Raw genomic sequence first — 15,506 nt, 5'->3', positions numbered from 1 at the left:
AAGCTGCGAAGAGCAGGGAGGTGAAAACTTCTTGAGCACCAGACACATTCACCCTGTTTTCAAAAAGGCTTTTGAGAAGCTGCCTGAACTTTCTTCCGACATAGATGATAGCAAAAGAGGAACTGTGTGGTACATTCGAGCCAAACCTATCACCCTGCGTCCTGGAGGAATGGCTAGAATCCCTGGGATACCAAAATTCCCTGGAACGCCAGGTACTGAAGCCATTCTGATAGAGTCACCTGATGATCCTGCAGAAGAGTCACGGTTTCCAAATGAGCTTCTGGTGAGACCAGAGTTGCAGACCCCGACAGCTGTGATGTCAAGGAGAGTTACAGTGACCGTGAGGAATATGTCAGGCAAAGGAATCACATTGAGGAAAGGAATGCCGATTGCGCATCTGTTTCCTGTAAATGTACTGTCGTCACATGTGAAGGAAGAGTCCAAAGTTAACTCAACCGGAGATCTGACACCCTCCTCCTTCAACTTTGGAGATTCATTCGTTCCTAAAGAATGGAAGGACCGATTAGTCAGGAAGATGATGGAGCGGAGAGGAGTTTTCTCTACTCATGAGTTTGATGTTGGTTGTAGTAAGAGTACTCGCCATGCTATCAGAATTACCGAGGATAAACCCTTTCAGGAGAGGTCTCGACGGCTGGCACCAGCTGACATCGAAGCAGTGAGACAGCACCTGTCGCAGTTAAAAGAAGCTGAGATCATTACCGAGTCCAGGAGTCCTTATGCATCTCCTATAGTGGTGGTGAGGAAAAAGAACGGAAAGATTCGGATGTGTGTGGACTTTAGGATGCTTAACAGACGTACTATTCCCGACCAATACACCGTTCCAAGAATTGAGGATGCACTAGCTTGTCTTAATGGAAGCAAGTGGTTCAGTGTGTTGGATCTCAGAAGTGGATACTACCAAATACCGATGAGTGAATCGGACAAAGAAAAGACAGCCTTTATATGTCCAGTTGGGTTCTACCAATTTGAAAGGATGCCACAGGGAGTTGCAGGCGCTCCAGCAACTTTTCAAAGAATAATGGAACAAACAGTTGGGGACATGAACTTGCTCGAAGTATTGGTGTACTTGGACGATATCATTGTGTTTGGGGCAACCCTTGAAGAACACGAAGCTCGGTTGCTGAAAGTGCTTGGTCGCCTGGAGGATGAAGGTCTCAAGCTATCATTGGACAAGTGTCAGTTTTGCCAAACATCCGTGTCCTATGTGGGGCATATTGTATCACAGGATGGAGTAACCACAGATCCATCCAAGATCGAAGCTGTTACCCCATGGCCCAAACCGAACACAGTGACTGCCTTGCGGTCATTTCTTGGGTTCTGTGGATATTACAGGCGCTTTGTGCAGGATTACTCCAAAGTGGCCCATCCTCTGAATCAGCTGCTGGCTGGTTACCTCCCACCAGCCGAGAGGAAGAAAAAGGCTAAAGGTAAAGAGAACAAGGACTACTTCAAACCCTCTGAGCCTTTTGGTGTTAGATGGGATGAGAAATGCGAAGAGGCCTTCCACACCTTAAAGCAAAGTCTTACTCAAGCCCCTGTGTTGGCTTTTGCAAACCCACAGCTGCCATATGTGCTACACGTGGATGCCAGTCAAGAAGTGTTGGGTGGTGTGTTGTATCAGGACCAAGGAGCAGGGCTGAGACCTGTAGCGTTCATCAGTCGCAGTCTTACGCCATCAGAGCGTAACTACCCAGCTCATAAGCTAGAATTCTTGGCGTTGAAGTGGGGGGTTGAGGAGTTCTGCAAGTCCTGTGCACGTTGTGTCCAGAGAAAGACTTTACCTAAAAGAGTTGCTCCTCTGTTTCACATGCAAAGTGATGGACCTCTAGACCTTGTCTGTATGGATTTTCTGTCCATCGAACCCGATTCCAGCAATACCGCAAATGTCTTGGTCATTACAGATCATTATACTCGCTACGCCCAAGCTTTTCCCACAAAGGATCAGAAAGCATCCACCGTTGCCAAAGTGTTGTGGGAGAAATACTTCATCCACTATGGACTGCCAAAGCGAATACACAGTGATCAAGGTAGAGACTTTGAAAGTAGACTTATACATGAGTTGTTGTCCATGCTCGGGATTGAGAAGTCAAGAACAACTCCATACCATCCTCAGGGAGATCCTCAACCTGAGCGGTTTAACCGTACTTTGTTAGACATGCTTGGAACGCTGGATTCAAAGCGAAAGAACAAGTGGAGTCGGCACATTGGACATCTTGTTCATTCTTATAATTGTACCCGAAATGACGCTATTGGTTTTTCACCGTACTACCTCATGTTTGGACGTGAAGCGAGGATGCCGGTGGATTTGTGTTTCGGAGTATCCAGTGATGGCACATCACAGAGAACTTACCTCAAGTATGTATCTGACATGAGAAAGGAATTGCAAGCTGCTTATGAACTTGCTGAGTCTGTTTCTGCCAAACAGAATAACGGAAATAAGCAGAGGTATGACCAGAAGATTCGTTTTTCCCAACTCATGCCTGGTGACCGAGTTCTCATACGGAACCTAGGACTTCAAGGGAAACATAAGTTAGCAGACCGCTGGGCTTCTACACCTTACATTGTTGAAAGTCAAATGTCACAACTACCTGTGTTTCGGCTAAAACCTGCAGGTGGGAATGGACCCATAAAAATACTGCACCGGAATCATATCCTGCCATTGGGACAGCAAGTGCGTCTAGATCCGCCAGCGGATAATGAGCCGACACCTAGTAGGAGAACCCTGCAGAGAAGAAGAAGGAAAAGAACGAGAAACCAGGAAAACTTTGTTCCAGAAGACAGAAAACCCATGACACAGTGTGTGGATCATGAGGAACCTGATGAGTCGGAAGATGAAGAATGGGATCTATGGTATGACCTCCCAGAAAGATGCATAAGACAGAATCTGGATGAATTGACTGAACCATTTAGATCAGACTTGGACATGGTCTGGGAAGAACCAGATGCTTCCGAGAAGGAGATAAAAGAGACTGAAAGGCATGATAACAAAGGAACCAACGCCTCCAACGTAGTTGAAGGAACTGAAGACCGGGTATCCGAAATAAGGAGCTCACAGCGAGTTAAGAAGGTTCCTGAAAGATTGACATACAGTACACTAGGAGTACCAAGTGTAATGATAGCCCCTACGGTTCGATATGTTACCTCCCTTTATACATGGTTGGGAAGCATGCAACCACTTATGTGTAAAGTTCATTAGTCATGGGGACATGCCTATATTTGGTAGGGGGGAGTGTAATACCCACTGGAAATGTTATGTACGCTAAGTATGGTTATCAATCTTTAACTCAGACACTGTATTATCATTGTTATAAATCCCTGGGTTAAAGTTGCCCATGTGAAGGTACGGCAAGAACTTTTAAGGACACAATGTGACTAAGAGCAGACTTTCCATAATTCTGCACCAGTATCAAATGGAGGCTGCGCAGTCTCCAGGCAGAAACCCCAGGAGGAAGGGGTGGAGTCGGGGTTTTCGAGCGGGAAAAAGGAGCGACTGGAAGAGAAGAGGGCAGGAGCTCTGAAAAGAGGGCTCAGGAGGCAAATGGCTGCCGCATCCCGTCCCGGGCTTCCAAACTCGGCCGCCGCCCTTCGTATTAGTAGCTCTGCATCCAGAACTCAAAGTGGGATTCAGTGATCGTGAAGAGAATTCAACGAAGGGGTTCGGAGTCGTAAGTCTTGCAGACATTATACATACCATGAGCTCCAACTTAAGCGCGCCAACGAAAGAGTGCACTCGAATTTGGACACAGGGACAGATTCTCCTTTGAATCCATATAAATGGAGAATGTATGTTTATTATGTCTAGATTCATTCTAATGTATGCAAATGTCTAATTTAGGTCATTGACCCGTAATCTTCTTATACTGTCTGACGTTAAAACTATAAAGTAAGATAATTAGAATTAAGCCATTGTAGTAGTGATCTCCTTACTGGACTATAGAATACTGTCTACAACAGAGACCACATCTCACATATATCTAGAGAACCGTGAAGGGGTTACACTGGGATGAACAAATTCTGTAGCTCATCCATTTGGGCTTTGAATGTTTGCCATTGCCTATCCACCGTCAACCCTTTGAGTGCCATTCCCCAATCAATCCTACCCAACTCGCTCCTCAGACCATCGTAGTTTCCTTTATTTAAATTGAGGACCCTAGTCTCTGAGTCAACTACTTCATTCTCCATCTTAATGAAGAATTTGATCATATTATGATCGCTCCGACCCAAGGGGCCTTGTACAACAAGATTGCTAATTAATCCTTTCTCATTACATAATACCCAGTCTAAGATGGCCTGAGCTCTGATTGGTTCCTCGACATATTGGTCCAGGAAACCATCCCGTAAACACTCCAGGAATTCCTCCTCCACAGTATTGTTACTAATTTGGTTGGCCCAATCGATATGTAGATTAAAGTCACCCATGATGACTGCTGTGCCCTTATTGCACGCTTCTTTAATTTCCCTTTTAATGCCATCCCCAACCTTCGCCTGACTGTTTGGAGGTCTATATACCACTCCCACTAACGTTTTTTTCCCCTTAGTATTCCTCAATTCTAGCCATACAGATTCCACATCATCAGAGCTAATATCCTTCATTACAATTGTGTTAATCTCTTCTTTAACCAGTAATGCTACCCCACCTCCCTTTCCTTTTTGCCTATCTTTCCTGAATATTGAATACCCCTGAATGTTGAGTTCCCAGTCTTGGCCATCCTTGAGCCACATTTCCGTAATCCCAACCAAATCATATTCGTTTACCTCTATTTGCGCAGCCAATTCATCCACCTTATTACAAATGCTCCTCGCATTAAGACACAAAGCCTTCAAGCTTGTTTTTTTAACGCTCTTAGACCTATTAGAATTATTATTTACTGTGGCCACGTTTGATTTAAACCGTTGATTTCTCTGACTGCAACTTTTGTTTTTCTTCCTATCTTTTGCTTTTATCCTTGTTTCCCTTTCCTCTGTCTCCCTGCTCAGGTTCCCAACCCCCTGCCATTTTAGTTTAAACCCTCCCCCACAGCACTAGCAAACACTCCCCCTAGGACATCGGTTCCAGCCCTGCCCAGGTGCAAACCGTCCGGTTTGAACTGGTCCCACCTCCCCCAGAACCAGTTCCAATGTCCCAGGAACTTGAATCCCTCCCCCTGGCACCATTCCTCTAGCCACGTATTCATCTGAAGTATCCTTCTATTTCTACTCTGACTAACACGTGGCACTGGTAGCAATCCTGAGATTACTACCTTTGAGGTCCTGTTTTTTAATTTATCTCCTAACTCCCTATATTCCGCTTTTAGGACCTCATCCCGCTTTTTACCTATATTGTTGGTACCTATATGCGCCACGACAACTGGCTGTTCACCCTCCCCTTCCAAGATGTTCTGCAGCCGCTCGGAGACATCTTTGACCCTTGCACCAGGGAGGCAACATACCATCCTGGAGCCTCGTTTGCGGCCGCAGAAACGCCTATCTATTCCCCTTACAATTGAATCCCCTATTACTATAGCTCTACCCCTCTTTTTCCTCCCATTCTGTGCAGCAGAGCCACCCCTGGTGCCAGGAAGTTGGCTGCTGCTGCCTTCCTCTGATAAGCCATCCCCCCCAACAGTACTCAAAGTGGTGTATCTGTTGGAGAGGGGGATGGCCACAGGGGACTCCTGCACTACCTGCCTGCGCCTAGTACTCTGCCTGTTGGTCACCCATTCCCTTTTTTCCTGTCCAACCTCTACCTGCGGTGTGTCCAACTCCGTAAACGTGCTATTCACGATGTCCTGAGCATCGTGAATGCTCCAGTATGCATCCAATCACAGCTCCAGCACCGCAATGTGGTCTGTCAGTAGCTGCAGCTGGATGCACTTCCTGCACATGTAGTTGTCAGGGACACAGGAAGTGTCCCTGAGTTCCCACATATCGCAGGAGGAGCATATCACGTGGCTGGGCTGTCCTCCCATGACTTACCCTTTAATTAATTGAATTTAAATTAAATCAATCAATCCCACTAATTATACTACAGTTAACTGGTTTACCAACAGTCCCCGCTACACCAGAGAGACCTTAGAAACTATAAGAGGTGCAGACTGCCTTTAAGTAGTGCAGGCTAGCTTTAATTGGTGCTAGCCTCGCACTAACTTGGGCCCCCTGCTAAGCGTTCAGCCATTCAGAATCACGTTCAGCACTGGGAATCATGGAAATGAGCAGACAGCACGAAATTCATGTGCCACCTGCAGTCCTCTGAACGAGCACAGGTTGATCGCGATCCCCGTGCCCATTTTCGGCGGCAAACCAATTTCTAGGACACTGTGATTTTGGATGATGTTGCTGAGGGGCAGCAGGTACATAAGAAATTGAAGCGGGCCAAGGATTGATCTTTGGGGGACAGAAATGGTAATGGTGCGGGTGCAGGAAGAGGAGCCATTGCTGGTGAATGTCTGGTTACGACTGGATAGATAAGAATGGAATCAGGCGAGTGCAGTCCCACCCAGCTGGATGACAGAGAGGCGTTGGAGGAGGATGGTGTGATCAACCGTGTCAAAGGCTGCAGACAAGTTGAGGACGACGAGGAGGGATAGTTTACTGCTATCACAGTCACATAGGATGTCATTTGTGACTTCGATAAGAGCCATTTCGGTTCAGTGGCAGGGGCTGAAAACTGATTGGAGGGATTCAACCATGGAGTTCCGAGAAAGATGGGCATGGATTTGGGAGGCGACAGCACGTTCAAGAAGTTTGGAGAGGAAAGGGAGGTTGGAGATGGGGCAGTAGTTTACTTGGACGGAGGAGGCAAGGGTTTTTTTTTGTGGAGAGGAGTGATGATGGCAGATTTGAAGGAGAGGAGACAGTACCTGAGGAGAGAGAACCGTTAACAATATCAGCTAACATGTGGACCAGGAAGGGAAGCTGTGTGTTCAGCAGTTTAGTGCAAATAGGGTCGAGGGAGCAAGAGGTGGGTCTCATGGACCAAGTGAGCTCGGAGAGAGCATGAGGGGAGATAAGAGATAAACTAGAGAAAGGTGCGAGTTCAGGGCTAGGGCAGGGGGGAACCTTAGAAGTTAGGCCCGGTGGGCTTGGTGAAGGGAGGGAAGCAGCAGAGGCAGCTGATCGGATGGTCTCAATCTTAGCAACAAAGAAGTCCATGAGCTCCTCACACTTGTTGTTGGAGGTGAGGGTGGAGGAGACGGGGGAGAGAGGGTTAAGCAGATGGTTTGCAGTAGAGAAAAGAAGCCGGGGTTATCTTTGCAATCCAGGATGATTCTGGAATAGTGAACAGTTTGGCAGATGGGAGGAGGACCTGATAGTGTTTTATGTGGTCCAGCTGGATCTGGTGATGAATGGCTAAAACCAGTTGTCCGCCATATCCATTCAAGGCTGCATCCCTCGGAGATGAGCGCCGTACCAGGGGGAGTAACCAGGGTGAGAGAGCGTAATGGCTTTAATGGGGAAGCTGAGCTTTTATATAGACATTTATATAGCACCTTTAATGTAGTAAAACATCCCAAGGCGCTTCACAGGGGCGTAATCAAACAACATTTGACACCGTGTCACACAAGGAGATATTAGGACAGATGACCAAAGGCTTGGTCAAAGAGGTAGGTTTTAGGGAGTGTCTTAAAGGAGGAGAGTGGGGAAGAGAGGCAGTAAGGTTATGGAGGGGATTCCAGAGTTTATGGCCTAGGCAGCTGAAGACACGGCCATGTATATGAGAAATATAGGGATGTATACATACTCTTCCCAATTAATATGTTTTGCATTAGATCCTCTCTAGAAATATAAATTATTTAGACACTACACAACCATAGTTTCCTTTACTGACCCTTGGAACTATTCAGCTAATTACCATATATAGAGGATATGTCATGGCCAGAAGTGTGATGTGATAAATACTTTCACAAATGATACCAACCAGATAATTCATGAGTGACAAAGTTGCAAGTGATTTATGGTCAGCCTCTCCAGTGAAGATATTTATAATACCTTACTGCTTGCCGTGGCATATCCTTTACTTTTATTGCATGTTTAAAAGCACGATTTTTTGCAAAAGTCTGTGAGGAAGCAAGAACAGAATCAAATTATATCTACATTAATATATTACCACAATAACAAAGAGATATCATAAAGTAACTTCAAATCATTTTCTACAGTTATAAAAAAAGGATTCTTTTTTAAAAAATTGAAAACCTACAAGTGTTATAAATAGAGCAGGTCAAGGCCATCCATGACATGGAAACGTCTCCACTCATGAGGTGATCTTAAATTTTTTATGATGTCATCAGATGTGAGTTACCTGATTTCATATAATTTCCGTCTGTTACGAGGTATCCTCAATTTAATGATATAAAGTGAGATGATATGGAATATCCCACCATTCCCAGAATTGATGTCTGGCATGTTGTTCAATAGTTGGTTATCTTTGTTGGTTGGCATTATTCACTGATTTTTTAAAAATTTGTACTTTGGTGAGCTTAAAATTTGCTGCTGCACAAAGTAGGGGGTTTAGCAAACATTGAGAAGGACATTGACGGGTTAATTGAATGGGCAGACATGTGGCAGATGCAATATAATGCAGAGAAGTGTGAGGTCATGCAATTTAGAAAGAAAAACGCATGCACTTCAGGCAGAAAGACAAAGAATGGGAGTATAAATTTAATGGAAAGATGCTAAAGGTTGTAGAGGAACAGAGAGACACTAGGGGTTCAAAAACATAGGCCTATAAATTGGTCCGAGCAATGAAGGCCAGTTTTGGGGACCAACATCCCATGCCCAAATAACACCTGACCTGTCATTAGGTCAGGCCATTTATCAGGCATCCCTGGCAGCGGGTTAAAGCAGACGTTAGGCCCCCTTACATGTGTAAATGAGAGGCCGAATGCCTGTTTTAGTGCCCCTTAGAGAAATTGGACATCGCAGAGCAGAACAGCTGCAGCTGCAGCTTGAGCAGCAGCTGCCACCAATGGGTTGTTTTTTTAATTAAAGTTCCCGTGGGGCCAGCCAGGGGGAGCAGGAGTGCTTCACAGTATCCCGATCGATCCTCCCCATTGCCGCTCCATTCCCCATCCACCCACAGGATTTACCTTTGGGCCACTGCTCGCAAGGCAACCAGCCCAAAATTCATCTTCTTAAAATGGACAAGTTGCCAGTAGGGGCACGGCAGGCCCCGGTCACTCTCCCAGATAATGTAACTGAGGCCCAAAGCCCAATTTCAGGCCAGCCTTGGGCCTCCTGGTTCAGGCACACCCTGTTTGTGCACCACTGGCTATGCGCAGAGAATGGACCATAACCAATTTCTAGTCCATAGTTCCTTGAAAGTGTGAGTGCTGTTATATAAAGGCATAAAAAAATGGCCAATGCATTTTGGGCTTTATAAAAAGGAGCATAGATTACAAAAGTATACTACAGACATGATATAGTGGAAAGGAAATGGAGCCAGAATTATGTAGGCAAATATATGAAATTAGTAAAAAAATACAAAATCATAATTATGGAGGACTTCAACTATTCCCAAATAAATTGGCTGGGATAGGGCGTGAAAGGGGAGAAGTGGATAGCATTTTTAGAGTGTGTACAAGACTCCTTACTGACCTAAATTATCAGAGCTTCGGGTCCCCACGGGTGAGTACGCGCTGGGTACTCACGTGTAGGCCCAACGACAGTGCTGGTTTCGTGCATGCACTGCGCATGCGCGGGAAACCGGAACTTCCGTTCCCTTAAAGGAAGGGATTCACAGGTCAAACGCGTGCACCAGAGAGGCAGCGCGTATGCCTGGAACTTCTGTTTTTTTGCAGGTTTCTCCGGGAGGGTAAGTCTCCAGGAGCTATGCTTGTAAAAAGCAGTTGCAAGGCCTGCTTTTAACAAGGTAAGGTGTGAATTAAGTTAAATTAAAACATTTTTTCCACAGGTTTATTATTTTTAAATACTTTAAAGAAAGGTAAGTTTATTTTAGCCCCGTTAGAAACTGTAATTCATTTTTTCAAAGATTTAAATTATTGTTTAAAATAGTTATTTTATGTAATTTATAGTTATTTTTAAAAATGTGATGCTTTCTTAAAAATGTATTTTGAAGTTTTAGTGATGTTTTGGGGCTGAATTGTATTCATAGATTTGACAGATCTTCCTGTCAAATCTATGAATACAGATTCCCTGCTACCATTGGCTCTCCATGGCCCACGTGACCCCAGGGAACGCTTCGAACTAACTGCGCCCCGGGATATGCAAGCACTGCGCGCCGGCAGTTGGAGCAGGCCCACGATCGGAATCCCACGCGGGCCCACAGCTCAATGGCTGGCGCGCTAGGTAAGTGCAGGTCGGAGGCTTGCACCCGCGGGAAGCCTCCGACCCGAATTTCTGGGCCAATATGTAAGCAGCCCAACAAGGGAGGAAGAACTGCTAGACCTAGTAATGGGAAATGAACCGAAGCAAATCAGTGAAGTAAACATGGGAAAATATCTAGAGTAGTGATCACAATGTAATATGGTTTAAGATAATGATTGAAAGAGATATAGATAGTACAAAGACGAAAGTAATAATTGGAAAAAAGCCAAGTATGAGGGAATGGGAATGGACCGAAGGAAGGTATACTGGAGAAAAATATGACAGGCAAAGGGGCAATATGTAAAGGGAAGCTCAACAGAGTTCAGGAGAAATATATTCCACCAAAAAATTAGAACAGATTAGCCAAGAATGAGGTGCCATGGATAAATAAAGAGATGGGGATAATATTGAATCTAAAGAAAAAGGCATACAGGAAGTACATGAACAATAAAGAAGAAGACAAAAAGGGAATATGATGACCCTAGGAAAGAGGTTAAAAAGACAATTAGGAAGGCAAAGAGGAAATATGAAATGAAAATATCAAACAATATAAAAATAAATAGTAATGTATTCTATAGGCACATAAATAACAAAAGGAGAATTATGATAGGGATAGGGCCGCTAAGGGCTGAGCATGATAAACTCACAGGAGATGACACTGAAATGGCAGGGATACTGAATAGATTCTTTGGCCCCGACTTTTGAAAGGGGGTGGGTATGGAGTGCGTGAGCCCATGAAGTGAGCAGCGAGCTAGGGGACTCCGTGGACGTGGAGGCCAGGCTGATATTGGAAAAGGAAAGTAAAAACCTTACCCTGAATTGCTGCCTCTGCTTCCATTCCTCTCGGACTTGAGTTCACCGGGCGGGAAAATCGCAGCAGCTTCCCCTCTCAGGTCGGAGGAGAAATAACGGTCAGGGCCTGATGACATGATCAGACCCGATCTGCATATTTACAGAAATGACCCGCCAGCTTCAGGAGGGATGATTAAGATTGAGGATGGCTGGGTCCAGGCTGGACATCAGTAAGTAAGTTACCTGCTCAATTTTACATGCCTACCTGACTGGTTTCTACCAGGTGAGTAGGGTTAAATTCTTTATCAAATGCTACAAACATATCAGCAAAAAGTGTCAGCTTGAATCAGTAGCAGCGCTCGCACCTGTGAATCAGAAAATTGTGGGTTCAAGACCCATATACTAGACTAGTACTTCAGTGCAGTTCTGAGGGAGTTCTGCATTGTCAAATGTGCTGTCCTTTAGATGAGACATTACCTATTCAACTAGATTTTTTTAAATCGCAACTATTATTCAAAGCAGAATTCTCCTTGTGTCTTGGTCAAGACCACCAAACAGAATAACTAGTTATTTATCTCCTTTGCTTTTTGTGGGACATTGCTCAGCATAACTTGCCATTCGATTGTAGGGGGTGGTGTGGGGTGACGCGTGCGCCCAGTCAGTTATGCCTCTGACTGTTTGTGAGCGGTTCGAATTGTTCCCACGCCCCTGGGTTCTAGACACCGGGCTTAGGTACAAGGCGGCGATGTAGAAAAGACTCGAGTAGACAGGTGGTTGGATGTAAGCAAAAACCAAGATTTTTATTGGAAATTAAAACAATCTTATGAAAAAGTTACTAGTATACACTTTTACAGGCAAAATACCAAATAACTATATACTTATACAGGGAATGGGGATCACACGGCACATCGAGGGTAAACAACTATCTTAACAATCCCCTTATCCTTATCCCACCCACTATACCTAACTAGATTAAGCTATGAGGGGCCAGAATTTATGCTCGCCAATCTTTTGCCGGTACTCGCGATCCTCAGGGGCCCAGCTGGGCCCCAGATCGCGCTGCACAAGGCCCCTCCCCTTTAAGTAGGGGAGGAAGGCCTGCAGTACCGCAGCGTGACGTGCCGCAGCGTGTGGCACTGCGGCACGTCGTGCTACGATATTCAGTTGCAGCGCCCCAAGAGGGATGCGGGGCACCTCTAGTAGCGCCGCACTTCCCTCTGGGGCACTCCAACTGAATTTCCGGCGGGCGGCCGCAAATGCTTCCAGGGCGCTACTTTTAGCGCCCTGGCGAGGCTGGCGCCCCAAGCGGGGCTATAGTGAATTTCTAGGCCAAAGTCTCTGCTTGGGTACTTTACCTTGCAGGGATGACGGTCCCTCTTCCTTGGCCGACAGTTTGAGTTTATATTAAGTCGCAGGTCAGCTGAGACTGAAGGCCCGATAATTCGAAGCCTGTCTTCAGTCGTCTTCCTCAGTTCATCTCCTCCGTTCGTCTCCGCAGTTGTCTTCCTCAGTTTGTCTTGCCTCCTCGCGTGGCCTGAATTGTCTGTGTTCACCCGATGCAGTGCCTGGGTGATTCCAGATGGCGTGGGGAAAGGCACGGGCAAAGGCCAGGGGGTAAGCGCGGGACGGGGAAAGAGCAGCAGCCACAAGGGCAAGGAGCAAGGAGAGGCCAGAGAGAAGAGAAGAGAGTGATTGATACCCGGGGCCTTCAATTATACTCCTTTCGAAAACCCTTATCCGCGCGCCAAATCAGGTTAGTTCTTTGTCCCAATCTTGGCGGGCTATTTTAAATAACGGTAGCAATCTACTCTAACTGTTTTTAGATGGCCGGTAATCGCATCTAATTGACTTGTTTTGTTATTAATACCTCTTAATGGGCCTGTCCAGCCTCGATGGCTTCCTTAAGCTGTTCCCAATTATTTATGCAAACTGCTTGAGGGCCTTAACTATAGGCCTAACTGGGTTTGATCTGTCTCCGATTCGGTCTAATACATCATTCAAAGTCCTGTTTGATTTTAAAAATGCAAAGTCTCTCTTCACAGAAACTGCAGCTTTGGTTTCGATTTTTCCATGAGCTGCCTGTGCCGCAGAGTCCAAGTTTTAAAAATCTCACAGGCTTTCTGCCACGAGGCGCGGACGCCATTTTGGGTACCCTTTTTCATTAAAATGTCCATGCAGGGTCCCTTTTCTTATTAATAGCCTTTGGGGAAATGTAGAAATTTTGCGAATCTTACAGATGTTTGCCTACAAAATAATAGTGACGAAACGTAAAGTTTAATTCATTTGCTGTGAAGTACCTTGGGATTGTGAAAGACACCATAAATGAATATTCTTCTTTTCTTAAATGCTCATGAAGACTGTGCAATGTGGTGTCAATCACATGCATATGGGCATAGGCACAGTGCAACGTGTTTTTCAACAACATGGGTGCTACAGGTTTAGAGTCTGCCTTAGATACCTTCTTGTGTTCAATGGCATCGGCCATTCCCCAAAGTGGATACCTCATCCTTCAGTTTCCAGAGTTCACTCACACTGCCCAACACGAACTGGATACCAGAAATTCGTACATGTCCCCACATGAGCTTCTCCAATCTTTCAATAAGCAGAATTGATGAACACCCTGGTGTAAAGTCTGTGGGTTGTTTAGTTAATTAATACACAGACTACCAGAGTAACTTAAAACAGGACTTTACTATTCGAAGGTCAGGGCGAATCTGCCCAATAAATCCTGACACAACACTTATATACTGGTGTGGTCACCGTCGGTATTACAGTATACAGAAGCCAAACAAAGTAGTGCCACACCTAAAATAGTTCTCTTAAAGGTGAACGGTTACATACAATAGTTCTCTTAAAGGTAGACGGGTACATACACTACAATCCTCCCTTTTTAGCTTACAACATACTTATTCCCCATTAAACATAACATATAATCAACTTCATGTAAAACAATTCACAGATATAGTCTCTGCGGGAAACAGTTCACAGATTCAGTCTCTGCGGGAACAGTTCACAGATTCAGTCTCTGGTCTCTACTCAGTCCGAACAACATCTCTGTGGTGTAGCCGGTTCACATTTCTAGCGTGACTCATCCAATAGTCTTTCCCTTGGCTTAACAGCTTGAACTTCCGTCCTGCTGAACCAGCAGTGCTGACTTTTACAAACAGCTGGACTGCCTTGGTAATTTTTCCTACTTTCCAACTGATTTGGCCCCCTTCGTAGGGCCCACGTGCATGATCTGATAGAAGTGATAATGATTTAGATGGTTATCGTCTTCTGCTTCGTCTTTTTCTTTTCTGCTTCTTGGAGACTCTCGGGGCTCCCTTATCCGCTGCCAGCTGTAGCGCCACCATCTCCCTATGTTCCTTAGACTTTAAGTGCTTCATCCTGATTTCTGCACTTTGGGAGTTTTCATCACAAGCTGGGCAGACCAAGTCATCGTAATATTCCGTGTCACTCAACAGGTCATGGTAATATTCGGTGTCGTCCTGAGCTAGTCTAGCGAGAGGGCCTGCTACTTCTTCCTTACCCAACTGGACGTTAGCCGACTGTTGTTCCCTCCCTAGACATCTTTCCTGAAGAGACTTCTTCATGCGTTCATATTCATCCCGCTCTTCCTGGGTTTCCTGCCAATCCTTCACTAATGACCTCATTTGTGATTCCAATACTTCCCCTTCCATCGGGGATTGATTGATCGGGCTATTCAATCCTTCTACTGGAGCAGCTGTTTCAACATTCTGTAGTTCACATTGACGTGATTCAGCGTACTTTCGGCAGCCCCGTAAAATCTGTGTTGCAACCTCAACTATTCCCCAAACTTTTGAGAGCTCCGAACCCCTTCCCTTTGAAGATTGAAGCTCGTGTTCAAATGGTTCCCATTGCAGAGTCTTGTCTCTCAGCATATGAAGGAGTTGGCTGACCGTTAACTCTTCCACGGGGACCCTGTGGATCAGAGTCTTCTCCATTTCATCCACCTTTTCCTCCAATGCTTTCACTTTTTTTTCAACTTGTACTTTGGCTTTAAGCGCTCGGAGAAGTTGCGCCTTGATGCTCTCTAGCTCATGTTCAGGGGCCATTCTTACAGTCTCTGTGTTTCTTACAGTTGCCTTTTCTTTCACTGAAAGAATTCCCAGTTGAATCTGTTCTTCAAGTTGTTGAACCTCGGTCATTGCCGCCTCATATTTGTCTTGGGTTTCCTTCAATATTTTTATGAGTTCTTGGACATCTTGACTTTCATGTTCTGCCATGTCTTTCACCTCTAATTTCTCATCTATGGATGGAACTTCTACCGATGAGTCTGTCTTGGCCTTGAGCTCATCAAGAATTTCCTGCAGCCTTTGGACTTCTTGCTCATGTTCAACCTTTAGTTGCTCATAAGCTTCCACTGAAAA

The sequence above is a fragment of the Somniosus microcephalus genome, chromosome 3 (assembly GCF_052327205.1).
Source record: "Somniosus microcephalus isolate GS21.2 chromosome 3, FLI_Smic_1.0, whole genome shotgun sequence".
In the NCBI taxonomy this organism is placed as follows: Eukaryota; Metazoa; Chordata; class Chondrichthyes; order Squaliformes; family Somniosidae; genus Somniosus; species Somniosus microcephalus.
This window is presented reverse-complemented; position numbering follows the sequence as displayed.